Source organism: Pangasianodon hypophthalmus, chromosome 12, assembly GCF_027358585.1.
Source record: "Pangasianodon hypophthalmus isolate fPanHyp1 chromosome 12, fPanHyp1.pri, whole genome shotgun sequence".
NCBI classification, from domain to species: Eukaryota; Metazoa; Chordata; class Actinopteri; order Siluriformes; family Pangasiidae; genus Pangasianodon; species Pangasianodon hypophthalmus.
The window spans coordinates 14,796,368-14,811,037 of NC_069721.1; the positions used below are offsets into that span (position 1 = coordinate 14,796,368).

At 38.5% G+C, this 14,670-nt stretch overlaps 1 protein-coding gene across 6 annotated transcripts in view; it reads left to right on the plus strand.

The window, feature by feature from the left end:
* The first annotated feature begins 9,297 nt into the window (after positions 1-9,297).
* Positions 9,298-14,670, plus strand: part of rbfox3a (RNA binding fox-1 homolog 3a) — a 327,901-nt gene continuing 322,528 nt past the window's right edge. For 2 of the 6 annotated variants that reach the window (XM_026914783.3, XM_053238791.1), the window contains exon 1: positions 9,305-9,752. The gene's annotated coding sequence lies outside the window, so the exon portion shown is untranslated. Of the gene's footprint in view, positions 9,753-14,670 lie in introns of all 6 variants that reach the window. The other 4 variants (XM_053238792.1, XM_053238795.1, XM_053238794.1 and 1 more) reach the window with 4 other exon arrangements.

Below are 14,670 nucleotides of genomic sequence, written 5' to 3' on the forward strand. Positions count from 1 at the left end.
AGTACAGTGAGAAATGTGAAATGGGCTCTGGCTGACTTATAATCAAGTAGAATAAACATATGGAGCAGAAGACCTCTCAGACTAAGTGATCCAGTATAACACAGCAGATAGAGCTATTTTCACTGGCAACTTTACAGCCACTAATGCTAACATCCTGCACAAGAAACATTCACCACCTAACAGGAAACCAGATCCCACAAAGCATTAACAGAGGAGCTGTCTACATAGCTGTGATATGTACAGCAAATTCATTCATATCACAACACTGTTGAATTCTCGAATCAGAAGGTGTGGATTCATTTTCTCTAACAGCACAGCTCTTAGTAGTTCTGGCTGTAAAATAAATTATTTAGATTATATGCGTGTAGTCTAAGGTTATCGTTTCTATGGTAACAGCTCATACACAGGGACTTGCTTAATAATAAACGATAAATAACTAATAAATAAATAAAAATAAAATTTTTTCTCCCCAGTGATTTGTAAAAGGCTTCATTTTGGAAGTGGAGAGGGGGATTGTAACTTGAGGTGCACATAGTTGATAGGTGAATTTCTTTACAGTTATGCATATTTATTGAAGACAGACCTATAAGCCTGTATATTGAAAAGCAACATAACATAATAATAATTTATTAATCTGCCATTTACTTATCTGCTTGACCTACTCATGATCTTGCTGAATGAATTGCAGTGACTAATGAGTAAACTAGAAGTGAAGTAGTAAATAGATCAAATTTACACAAATGCTGTACCATGGCATAATCAAGCGAGTTCTTCAGCAAACCCAGAGGTTTAATTCCACCACCAGCCTAAAGGCTTTTAACTTGTCCATCACAAACAACACTCTTGCAACTTTACAACAGATTAGAAAGAAATAGAAAATGTTATTATTATTATTATTATTATTATTATTAATATTATTATTATTATTATTAACTGCTTTTAGCTGCTGTTAGCTAATGATAGTGAACTTCTAATAAAGCATACTTCATAAGATGTAGCTATCTTTGTAGCTTGCTATATGACAAACAAATTTTGTGTAGGTCTGTGCCTTTTATGTCCAATGGGCATCCTATTTTGGCCATAACCAGATTTATGGTTTATTTATGGATGAGGATTATTATTTTGCCTCATCCTAGTCTGCCATCCCAATAAAGTCATTGGCTCTACCTACATTTACATTTATTCATTTAGCAGATGCTTTTATCCAAAGCGACTTACAGATGAGGAAATATGAGCAAAGCGATATATCAAGTGGAGAACAATACAAGTGGCCTCTACCTGGCCACCCCATTGTAAAAGATCTGGCTCCTGTATGTCCCTTGTTTTAAAGTATTTGTACTTTATTCAAGTATAAATTAATAAATTAAATGTAAATCGCTATTTTTGCTACACTAAATAACAACTCTGTTGTTTACTGCAAAGATTTACTGCGCTTATTTCTTGCTGTTGAATCAAACGGCTCTTCAGATGTGGAAGTTGGCTCCCAGTGTTCCCGTAAAAGAGCCAACACGAAAATAGCTGACTCATTCACATATGTCACATCACATATTTTTACCTGGTTGGTAGAGCTGTTTGAGCTCAGAAATTTAACAGTCAACTCATAATTCATATTATCTGGTATTGGAAAAAAAAGTAATAAAAGTTTTATGTTTGTTACCATAGTGATCATTAGTTTTACTCTGATGACTCCTAGTCCTACTCGACAGACCAAACTATAGATGACTGTAGTAGGAAAGTTTTAACATGGTTATTACAATTTTTTTATCCATTGATAATCCTCGATTGGAGATTATTTGGCTATGCACATAACTAGATACTTTTCCAAAGACATGTCTGGCTATATAGGCTAATTAATTATATTGGCATGCATGCTAACTAGTTAACCTGAAACCTAGCATTAACTTTATAGTTTAAAAATCCTCTCAGAAATTCTGCTAGCGTGCTATCTATTGTTAGCTACCACTGAAGTGCTAACAGCTCACGATTCAACAAATTCATGCAAATACACACATTGCATTACTTGGTGGATCTTCTAAATGTAGTAACTGCTAGCTATTTAGGATCCAGCCTAATCAACTAGGTTAGATCATAGTGTTCATAGTGTTCAGAATCACCACAACAAACCCTCCTGATACAGACAGAATACAGAAAATAGAATATTGAATTTTCCAAATTTGATGTCACATGTAAGTATATTGAAAAGTATATTGTGCTTGTCTTTATTCATAACAGTTTCAGAACAACACTGTTCTTAAAAAGAGGATGATACAATATCCTACTGTTTTTTCCCCTTTATTTTATACCAACTACTGAGACTTAAGTAAATAATAATGTGAGATACTTTCCCAATGAGGTTTTTAATTTTACTCAAATATTACTATTAGGTTCACTATAAACCACTGGCATCACTTTATCAGTTGGTTGTATACTTTCAAATGTCATTTAAAAGCTTATTCACGTCGTATCATATTTATTCCTGTAATTCTCATCCTCATTTTACATGGTATTACTGATGCTCTGACTGTTTCAACATTGTGAAGGTTTCAATCATGACACTGTGATAGAGAAATGATAGATGATTTGACATTCATGTTGTTTCTGTCCTGAGCACAGTGCATTGTTTTGTATGCAGTGGGTTCCCCTCCTGTGGCTGGACTAGGTCATGACAGTTTGCTTAGAAGACTTTTGGAATAGCAAAGAACAACCATCAAACGATCAATTACATTGCCTTTATTTCTTATAAATATGGTGATCCTTTTAAAATTAATTACCAGTTACTTTTAATGAATACACACTTTGTCTAAAACAGTCCAGTACATAGATACATGCTCTTTATGCATACTGTTCTTTGTTATACATTTTTTATCTAGCTTACTATATAATGGATGAGTTTGACATAACTGACTTTGAGCCAGTTTGAATGAGAAAAAGATAATAACACTTCATGTTTAATAGTGTTCATCTCATGCCTTTTAAAATAAGGGGTCCTCCTCCACCACAAAATTTCAGTGCTATTTTGTGTGCAATAGGTTTCATTCATCTCAACTCTATAGCACTTAGCTCAACTCATGTGCTGTTCACTTTGTATTCATTCCAGATGCATACTGTGAGATTACAGCAAATGAGGGGTATTCCTGAGCCACTACCAAGGCCAACATTTTCATCAGTGTGCTGGAAATATGCTTATAGGAATTTAGATTGGCTTTATTCATCAATAACTTGAATGGGTCAGCTAGGAAATTATCCACGAAGCACAATTATGGAGGCAATAAAGAATTTCATTGTCCTTGACAGAATGATGTTCTATATTACTTGAAACTACCAATAAAATAAAGTAAAACACTCAGTGTACTAGGAGAGTGTAGAAAATGTCTCTGTAGTCTAAAAATGATCAATTCATCATGGAAATCTTTCTATGGTAGTCCACACATGCTCTCTCTAATACGAATGTTTTAAATGAACACCTTTCTTAAAAAAAAAAAGCTAGTATAAGTTGACAGGTATGCACTAGTAAATAATAGTTTTACCCTAGAATAAATTATAAATGTGTTTTACTGGTTTGATCATCCAAATTATATTCTAGGATTAAATTTATTTTAACTTGTATAAAGGAATGTATAGAATGTTGTTAATCTGTTTTGTGCTACAGTTATTTTGTATCGTTTCTCCCTACAATTCATATATTCGGTTGTAGTTGCAATATTCAATAGTCATTAACCCAAACAAACATGGTTTTAAGCTCTAATTGCTTTGTTTGCATATCTTGCATATATTATCACTGACTGAAATGGATTGAGACTGGAGAGAACATAGAAGGTGAAAACTGGAGTATTCCCATCAGTGTCAGGCCACTCAGGGTCGTGATCCCTGGCAGGTAGACGATTTCCAGAATGACATCAAAAGTGCCATCCACTGCAAAATAGTGTGTCACACCCTCAAACTCAAACTCCTCTAGTAGGAAGCCTGATGAGCTAGGGATTTATTCACACACACACCTACAGCACCAGTTCAATGTTTATACACACCTAATCGTAGAAGGATTTTCTTCCACATTTTAGTATAATGAATTTGAAGATGAAAACCAGTAAACTTGCACATGAATACATGCAAAAAATGTTATATTAAATCTGTCTTGTATTTTGCAATTCATCCCAGCCTACCACTTTTGGAATTAGAACATCCATTTTTAAAAGAAACCACAGGTTATGATTATCCAGCTTTTTAAAAGAACTTTTGGAAATAAATGAACACAAATGCATGGATATTTATTTGTCTTAATCTAAATAATTGGGTGTTCACCTGTACATCAGTATGCCAATGTCTGCAACTCCTGAATTTACAGACTACATTTCCCATGAACCTCAGGCCGTGATCTTGTCATATGATCATCAAGTCAGAAGGCCAAAGAAACACCTATCCCCATTTGCAATTTCCATATTACTGATTGGATTCAGCTGTTCACAATCACCTAATCTCCCATAAATGACCAAACAGACATCGGGAAATCTTGCTCCAGCATTGTGCCTGTGGTGATTCTAGGCATTTGTTTGCCTTGTTGTTTTGACCTTTGCTTGCTTATCGTTATGCCATTAGCCATGTCCAGTTTATGCCTGTTTGCTGATCGTCTGACCCTTAGCCTATCTCTTGTTTTCATGATTGCCTAGTGTTTTTGTTTATTTTCCTGAGTCTGTCCGCTTCAATGACAGCCTTTAATCCTGAAGCCTGAAAAAAAAAATGAATTAGATGTATCCAAACTTTTCATGAATGCTATTAGTATACATATAAAATGGCTGTAATTGCAAAATGACCTGAAAGACTAAACCTTTACGTGTTTAATGAAATATGATTGCGTCTGTTCTGATTTTAAATGCTCTATGCGTGTGACAATATTTGTGGGACAGTGCTGTAACTCTTAGAGGATATTTGTGTTCAGGTTATGTTCATAAAATATGTTAATTAGGCCTGAGTAGAGGGTCCAAATGGCAGAAACATTATGGGTTTCTGTAGTTTTAGGTTTAGACTGGTCAAGTGATTGCACATTTTATTTTGGTAAACACGCTTGGCTGGTATTTCCAAAAAGGTTTATTGAAATATGACTAAAACAGCCATTTATGTGCAGATATTTACACACTTGATTTAAAAGGATTGCTTATCAGTAAATTTATTTCAATGGACAAATCAATAGACAAATGTTTACTGAAATGTTTGAAAGGAGAAACAGCAATGTATGAATGATTTATTAGCAAACAACAGGCAGCAATGATAGTTCGTCCTTCACCAGAAGGCAGAAAGAAAGTCTCAGGTTGAACAAAAGAAGAAATAAAACCGTCTGCAAGCTAATGGCAGTTCAGCCTCTCTTCGCTCCAAATAATTCACTCTCCACTGGTCCCACTAAATTTAATTAGCTCTTGTTATCATGATATTATCAGGAGCTCCTCACTGCAGAATCTCCCTCTGAATTGAGACAAGAGGACTAAATACAGAACAGAGGTCAGGCTTACACACATACACACAAAAGTACTGGATAATTTCTCAGGTCCTAAATTTCTGAAGGCTTGTGTGAGTAGAAATATGTGCAATACAATGCTCATTTATGTTTTCCAGAGGATTGTGTCTTTCAGATGAACAAAGTAACATATCTGTTTTGTATGTTTTCCTTAATGAATATGCAATTTGGGGCATTTCTACCTAACATTGCAAAAAACAGGACAATTTTTCTGTACAATTAGATTGATTTAGCACATGCAATGTGATTTATTAAACCTGAAAGTCACTTCAGGAATCAAGATTGCATGTGCAAATTAATACCACCAAATGGCAGGGATTCAATTTGCATTACCACCATTTAAAGAAACTTAACGTAAATGTTTTTTTTTTCTTTTTTTTTTTTTTAACTATTTCCAGATATCTCAAACCAATGAAAGAATTGCTCACAATGATAATATTACTGGTTACTAGTTGGTTTCATATTAGATATTTGTCGCACCATCATGCCAACAAGTTGAGAACTATTTATTGAGAACAATTATTTCTTTCATGCATTCATATTCGGTAACCACTTTATCCTGGTCAAGATCTGGAGTTTAACCTGGGAACGTGAGGTGGGAATACACCCTGGGTGGGATGCAAGCTATCATTCCACCTACCTGCATGTTTCTGGAAAGTGGGAGGAAACTGGTGGAAACACTACATGAACACAGAGAGAACATGTGAAACTCTGTACAGACAGTAATCTTGGTGCAGAGCAAGATCAAACTGCAGGCCCTGAAGCTGTGTTCAACATTCAAATATTATTTCCACCCCTAGCCTGCATGTGCCATCAATTATGCAGTCATATTCACTAACTGCGTGTACTATTAATCAGACTGCACAGGCAAATCAACTATTTCAGATTGTAGTAAATCAGGGCCACAGTGTAGTACATTTTGTGTCTAAAGTTATGTGTCAAATTCAGTAATGTGGCCCAAGCACTGTATTTTCTATATTTATACATGTATTTCAGTCAAAGCAGAATATTGCTTTATTGATTCTTCATTTGCAATTTGCACCAGTACCTCGGTATTCAGATTAGCCCCAATGACACTGAAGGTGTTGAAAATGTGAAGCTCTAGTGAAGCACCCACACAATGTGGTTTCTTTCCAAAAGCTTCTGAGACTTATATTTTATATATTTACTCAAAATCTCACTCTTTTTAAATGCCATGTGTACTCAGAGAGTCACTTTCCTGGTTGTTTGTTCTTTCTCTGGTTTGCTGATTTTTCTCTGATGCGACATGACTGAGTGAAGTGACCAGTGTTTTGCTTGGCCAGCCATTGCTGTGTGTGTGCTGTGTGTGTGTGTGTGTGTATGTGTACAAAGCCAACATAAGACGGACACAGCATGTCTTTGGTGCCCTGCTCCTGGCCTTGCTCACTTAAGCAGCTCAGCAGTTATGCCAGCTACTTCCCCACACACCACCCTTACAGACTTGTTAGTCATTCTCCAAAAGCGTCAAAGACGTCTTCATTGCGTCTGGCCTCACGATGCTTTTTTTCCAGGCATGGCAAGATGAAGGCGAGTCTGCACTTCAAACGACTTCTGTCGGCTGCATAGGAATAACAATTGCGGCTTCATTATTTATTTCTGTCTCTGTTGTCTCTGGCAGTTAGTGTAGCCCTGTTAGTGTAGTCATTACCCACCTCCTGCTCCCTCCCACCAACCAAACATCCCAACCCCCACCCATTATTTACGAATTCAACAGAAATAATTTCTGAAGTGAAGCGAATGCCTAGGGAGTTGATTAGCTATTTACAGATGCCACCCACAAAATCCCATGACCCTTAGAGTGGAGACTGTGAGCAGACAAGCCAATTAGCAAACAGAGGAGTTGCAGCCTGCTATTATTGCCATTATTCGCTCAGTGATGGTGGCTATTGCTATTCTTTGTGGAGCTGAACGGCAGAGGCCGACTGCACCTTCTCAGACCTGTTAATGGGGGTGCTGAGTGCCAGTAGTGGGGTTGGCAGAAGGGCAGCGTTGAGTGGAGAAAGCACCAGATAAGGCAAGGCAGAATGCTGCTCTGGGTCTCACTTCAGGCCCACAGTGCTAACTGGATATGATGGCTCACCGCGAGGGATCCATGCAGCAGATGTGCTAAATGACTGTCTGGGATCTGTATGTACATGTGTGTGTGTGTGTGTGTGTGTGTGTGATTCCATGCCTGTGAGTGCAAGTGCTTAAACAGCACCACTTTAGAGTACATTTTCATGTTAATGTGAGTGCGGAATGGACTGATTGTCAGTAATGTAGACTGCCATTCAGCTTGGCTGGATACCATGCTCAAGCGCCTTTAAGGCTTCTTATTTCAGTTGCTCCAAGTTGATACTCTGAGTTTCAGAAAGCAGGGGGATACTATTAAAAAACAAGCATGCCAAGACAAGAAAAAAAAGCAAACAAAGATCTGATTTGATGTGATTGGATTTAGATGCGCTGTGTCTCTTTGCCTCCCGTGCAGGATAACGAGGTAGAATTTAATTAGGAAGGGAGTGAGACGAGTCCTGAGGGATTTTACTGCCTGTCCACAATCTGAACAGGCTTCACTGTAGAAAGAAACATGCAGAACATGGTACTAGTGAATGCCAAGATAATGATGATGACGCTGATAGTGATAATGATGACATTCCTTGCTGCATGCATTCCTAGTTGAGACATACTTTTTGAAAATACAGAAATGCTGAAATCACAGTGGCGAGGTTAGGGATGCCTTCAATAGCTCAGGTGGTAGAGTAGAGGAGAGGACTGTAAGTGCTAACAAGGCCATCCTTAGGTCACTGGTTCCAATCCTGCTTGAAGGATACTGTGGTTGTCAGGTGGCACAGTGGTGCAGTGCTGCCTCCCAGCTCCAGGATCTCTGGTTCAATCCTGAGCTTGAGATACTGTCTGTGTGGAGTTTCACATGTTTTCCCTGTGCCTTGCATGGATTTCCTCTGATTTCCTCCCACCTCCCAAAAACATGCCAGTAGGTGGCCTGGCAGCAATAAATCACCCCAGGTGAGAATGTGTGTATGATGGACTGCCATCCTGTACAGGGTGTGTCCACACTTCGCACTCAGTGTGTCCAAGATAGGCTCCAGATCCACTGCAACCCTGACCAAGATGAAGCAGGTACTGAAAGTGAATGAATCAATGAGATCAGGAATGAAATGGCTAATATGCGTCCTAATTAAAATCAGTGAGGTGTAGTGTATGCTCTAGTTTCAGACCTGAATGAGTTACTATCCTGTCTTCCCAGGGCTGACTCTACACCTGAGTCACATATACGTACACAGTAGTACTGAAAGCATAAAGAAATAGATTGCTGTTTGTGCATGTGCAGCCCATCTCATCACATTACACACAGCTTAGAGCAATTGTTGCATTTCAGACCATTATATCAGTGTTCTTACATCTTGCGTTTTCACTGTAACTGTGCAAATGTGGCTTATGTGAAAGGAGAACGACTGCATGTTTATGGTGAGTAAGATTCACAGCAAGAGGGAGATATAGAAAAGGAGGAGGTGTACGATGCCTTTTGCTTCTGCCGTTCAGTATCTGTCAGCCTGCGTTAGCGGCCAGAACAAGCGAAGAGCTCGCGTGAAACTGTCAGTGCATCCTTTCCTCCTCCGCTCTCTCTATCTCTCTCTCCTCCTCCTTCCCCCGCTTTTTTCTGTCCCTCCTCCCCTCTCTCTCCCGTGCATTCCCTCTCTGATGTCTCTCACAGTGTAAGGCACAGCCAGTGAGTGAATGCCTAGGCACTACCCCCCACCCCTCCTTGTGAGTGTGTATGTGTGTATGTATGTGTGCGTGTGTGTGTATACACACACACTGCAGGCGTGTGTAGCTGACCACACTGTGCTCACAGCTATGTGTGAAGACACGCACAGCACGCCAAAGAATCAGCAGCACTGATTCTAATGCTCGCTTTCTTCCAGGACCGATCGCATTGCAGACCCATCCCACTCTCTCTCTCTCTCTCTCTCTCTCTTTCTCTCTCTCTCTCTCTCTCTCTCTCTCTATCTCTATCTTACACTCTGTTTCACTGTGTCTCTCTCTTCCTTGTACTTGTACAAGCGTGTAGAGCTGGAAAGGAGGAAAAATCCCCTCTCTCTCTTTCTCTCACTCTCTCGCTCTCACTCTCTCTTTCTTTCTATCTTTGTGTCCTGCGGTGGGATAAGCTGTGAGAGGATGAGCCCCTGATCCAGCGCTGGACCCGAGTGACCTGACAGCTCAAACTGTGAGTATACAAGTCTCTCTGTCACCTCCTACACACACAAACCTGCTTTCATACACCAACACACAGCAACTCATACTTACAGGAGGATGGCAATATAAGAGAAGGGCTGAATGGCACACACTATTCTTTTGTTTTATGAATATTTCTAAGTGTTGTTTTGTTTTCTTGCTATGTTCTTTCTCTGGGAAAGTACTTCTATGTGATCATTATGAAAGAGGAGTGTAAAATCAGTGATGTCTCACTCCATATCTCAGCAGCATGCCAACAGCATGGTATTTACATTTGGGCGAAACAAATATCCGCTGGCAAGTTGATTTGATTTCCAGATATTTGTTAAAGATGCACTGGTTTTACGTTGCAGTCACCCACTAAGAAACTGCCTACGGAGATTCACTGTCATATCTTCTCTTATGTGATATTCAAAAGTACACCACGCTCTCTTCCCTTACTTGAAACGGCGCATTTATCTGTCATGCTGTCAGCGCTGTGCCCAAGCTTTCCACATGTACATTACAGAGAGTGTGGCGAGAGGTAGGGAACGTCTGAAATAGAACTGAATATCATTACAATTTCGAGGTTTATTAAGAATGTTTTTCATTTGGGTTAAAAAATGTTGAATGAATGCGGTGGGCTACTTTAGAAGCACTTTATCTTGAAATATTCTTTCTTTCTTCTAAAAACTTGCCATATAGGTTTTTTTATTTTTTAGGATTTCTCTACAGCTTGAATGTTTGATATCATTAGTGTAAGTGTGTACATTGGTATATACTCACATGTGGACCATAAACATCATGAGTGTTGAGTGCTGGTCTGTCAGGATAAAAGGAGGACGATTCAGCGAGACAGACAGAAACAGAGTCTTACTTCCAGTTTACTTGTGTCTGTTTGCTCAAGCAGTGAAGCATGTCTGACAACTAAAACAGCAACACTGTGCTGTCTACAGTGTGTCAAAAGTCAGCCAGCAGCCAGATGTTTTAACAAATAATTCACTAAACACATCTGAGCACATAAAAATGATCTACCATTTCTAGGTACTGAGTTAGTATTGGGTTAGTTCTCTCTAGTCATAGGCCTGCAAGCATGTTTGTGCCAGTGGGACGTGAACGATTTGGCTAAAAAGGTAGTGTGTACCTGCTGGTGCTTCATTTGTTGATGGTGTATTTCAAAGCTCAAAGTTGTGCAACCTTTTTTTATTTTTACAAACTCTTTGTAGGCAGAATAAGCTTTGACAACATTTTTTTGTAGACAGCGCCCACAGACATGTAATGTAATGTTGTCACCTGTGTCAGAAAAATTGGTTTATAGTATTAGCACCGTAATAAGATCTCAGCTTAATGAATGTAAATAAAAAAAGGACTAGACATAAATGAAAAGACATGACTAGTAACAAAGTAAATGTGAACATACTATGAGCAAGCTGCTATATATGTTGCAAAGCATCATGCTGTGGTGAAGTGAGCCATTTTACTCCAGTGCCTCAGTTTGTGTTCTGTGCATCATGATGACTGGTGATGATACCATTTCTCAATATGATGTCAATATCCTGCTGTGACACACATGGCAAATAAAAGACAGCACAAAATGATTGAGGTATATGGTCAGAGAATATTATTCTGTATAGTGCCACCACAGAGAATAAATGGCTTAAAAATCTATTTGAAAAGAACAAATCATAATAATATAATATAATAACCTAACGTACAATACTTACATGTACATACATACACAACCTAATATTGGATATTAAGGGTTGGATATTAGTGTGGTATATTTGCATATGTGGTTGTGATGTACATATGTTATATATATATATATATATATATATATATATATATATATATATATATATATATATATATATTTATATTTATAATGTAGTGAAAGTGGAGTCCAAGGAGGTGTTTGTAGAAATGACTGATTAAATGATTATTTATTTAGATTATTTATTTAGAATGCAGTAAACAAGTATCATAGCTTTTTAGTGCAGTACAGATTTATAGAAAATACTCTAGACATTTATAGAGAATGCATTACATGTTTATAGACAATGCATTACATGTTTACGGAGAATGCATTACACATTTATAGAGAATGCATTACACATTTATAGAGAATGCAGAGGCTGTAGACATTCATAGAGAATGTATTCTTTGGATTCTTCTTAAATAGCTGCTTTACTAAAATTGTCATTATAAATAATATGCAGTTAATCGTGTAGCACTAACAGGAGTAGTATTATAATAGACTGCCTATACACTAGTTTTAAATGTAGTAATATGCATTTTTTTAGTAGTCTCATATGCCTCTGACTGATCTATATTTTTGTGGATGTTAAAGTCGACTTCGAACTTGCCCCGTTGTATTTTGCAGTTCTCAGCTAAAGAAATGGAAAGAGTGTTTGAGACCAAGACAGTAGATAGTACAGAGAACAGTGTCAGAAATGGTGTCACAGTGTCATTAAGGCATCATTTACTCATTCACTCATAAAGTGGGAATTGGTTCAGTTAGTGATGCCTCACCAGAAAAGACCTCTTTGGAGTGCTGCATGAAAGAATATGAGAACTAGTATGTTGTTTAAAGTGGCAAGCCAGATGAAAGAAAGCTCAGTAACTCAGTCATGATTCTGCCAAAATAATTGCCTTGATTACTATAGGTGCTAGCAGTAAAGATATTGTTTTATAGTTTTATATTATATTTTATGTATTTTTTTTTTTACAGTAAGGCATATTAGCTCGGGAATAAAGGGAACTACTCTCACCTCACCTTGGACCCCCTGTTGTCACTGAACCCACAAGAGTGACGGATGCGAGTCTAAAGGATCTACTTGATTATGTTCAATGGAGAGCTTTCTCCTCTCACACCTTATTTATTGCTCGCTCTCATTCGACTGGAGCACAGAGTAATAAATCTGTCACACTCAGATCTACTACACCCCCCCAACCCACACACACACAAACACACACACACACACACACACACACAAATGCACCTCCTCCCATCCTCCAACACAGCACAAGTGTTTTGGTAAGGCAAAGTGAGGATAAACATAAACTAAAAAAATATTTTACAGTAAGATTAGTAAGATATGTTTTGTATCACCGCCAACAAAAAAGCATGGAAATTATAATTCCAGTTGACAGGTTGTTATATATTTTACTCACTATTTCTAACTGTGAGAGCAATTTTATCACATTTCATGCAGACTAGATCTTTATCTTTGTATTTATATTCAGTTCACATGGAATATTGCCTGTTCCTCTATTGAAGCTCTGTAATTATGATTACTCATTACTCTGCAGGTGCATTCAGGTGCTTCCACGAGATGCACAGTGCTGTGGCACTTGCATGTGCTGTGTCGTGACGGCAAGCTAAATATAATGTGTTCCTATGTAAATAGTGCCGAATGTGTCAGTGCCTCAACGCACAAAGTCTTGAATAATGTCTGTTGGATCCTTTGATGACTTCCTGTCTTTCCCCTGATGCAGTACATAAGTAAGGCCCAAGGTTTACGTCTTTGAAGTGACGATTGTTCTGTGGGCTCAGGAACAGTGAGTCATCCACATGTCATGAATTGCCATGCTGTGTGTATTTTTGTGGAGTGGAGCAGCACTACGACCAGACTCTTAATCACTCACAGTTATAGAACGCCATAACTACAGCAGCATTCACAACAGACTCACTTTCAAAGTTAGATTTCAGAAATAAGATTTTAAACAAACTGAACAAGAGCTTTTGTAAGTTTTTGGCTGCTCTAAAACCATCAAGTGCATTATAGTTAATCTCTTTCAGCACCAACATGTTTTGGACAGCTGGTATTTATTTGAACCCCTTTTTTTTTTTCAAAAACAGCAGTTGTTCATTCAATTATTCTTCATCAGTAAACACTTGATCTTGGTCAGGGTTGTGGTGAATCCAGGGAAACCTGGGTGCATGGCAAGAGTGCACCTTAGATAGGATGCCAGTCTATTGCAGGACACCATATACACCATATACACACACATTCCCACCTATGGGCAATTTTGAGTAGCATATCCACCTAGCAGCATTTTTGGGAGGTCGGAGGAAACTGGAAGAAACCCACGCAGACACTGTGAGAACATGCAAAACTCCACACAGACAGTAACCTGAGCTCAGGATCAAACCGGGAATCCTGGGACTGTGAGGCAGCAACATTACTCACTGCACCACCTTTGTCAGCAAAAGCAGTTGTCTTGTCAGGAAAACTGATTCCTGTAAGTGTCATTCTTTTTACATTTCCTTAATGTAAAAAATAACAATAACACTACATGTGCACTAATAAAACTAAGTGCTGTAGGCATTTACATCTCTCCTGCAAAGCAGAGTTAAGCATACGCGAATGCCAAGCCTGGAGCAGTTCAATCTGAGCCTCCCAGCGACAGCTTTGATAGTCCAACACAAGGAGAGGTTTTTGGTCTCAGACAAGTTAAGTTGATTTTAAAAAATCATCGTTGCTGTCCACTGAAACAGCCTCTCTCAATCATGCATATTTCTTAAAAAGTGTCTGGAGTTCAAAAGGTCAAACATGTGATGTGCTATAAGCCAAAAATAGAAAGGCATATGTGTCGGGTCAGTGTGTACTGGTTGAACATGCCGACAATTTTCCAAAAACAAGCTTTAAGGTGGAGCAGGGAAGGAAAATGAGAGACTGGTCCCTATGCAGCACACTGACAAAAGGCAGCTTAGCCAACAATTTCCTCCCTTCTTCTTGCAGAGGCTGAAATAAAAAGCGCACTGACTGGGGGAAAGACTGGCTTTATCCACAGTCTGTTTGATGTTGGATTTTGTGTGTGTATGTGTGTGTCCGTCCGTGTGTGTATGTGTTTGGGGTACCACCAGTCCTGGGAGAGCACTGACTATCAGTGTGTGTCAGCGGGGGGGTGCAGGGTGACTCTAGCCC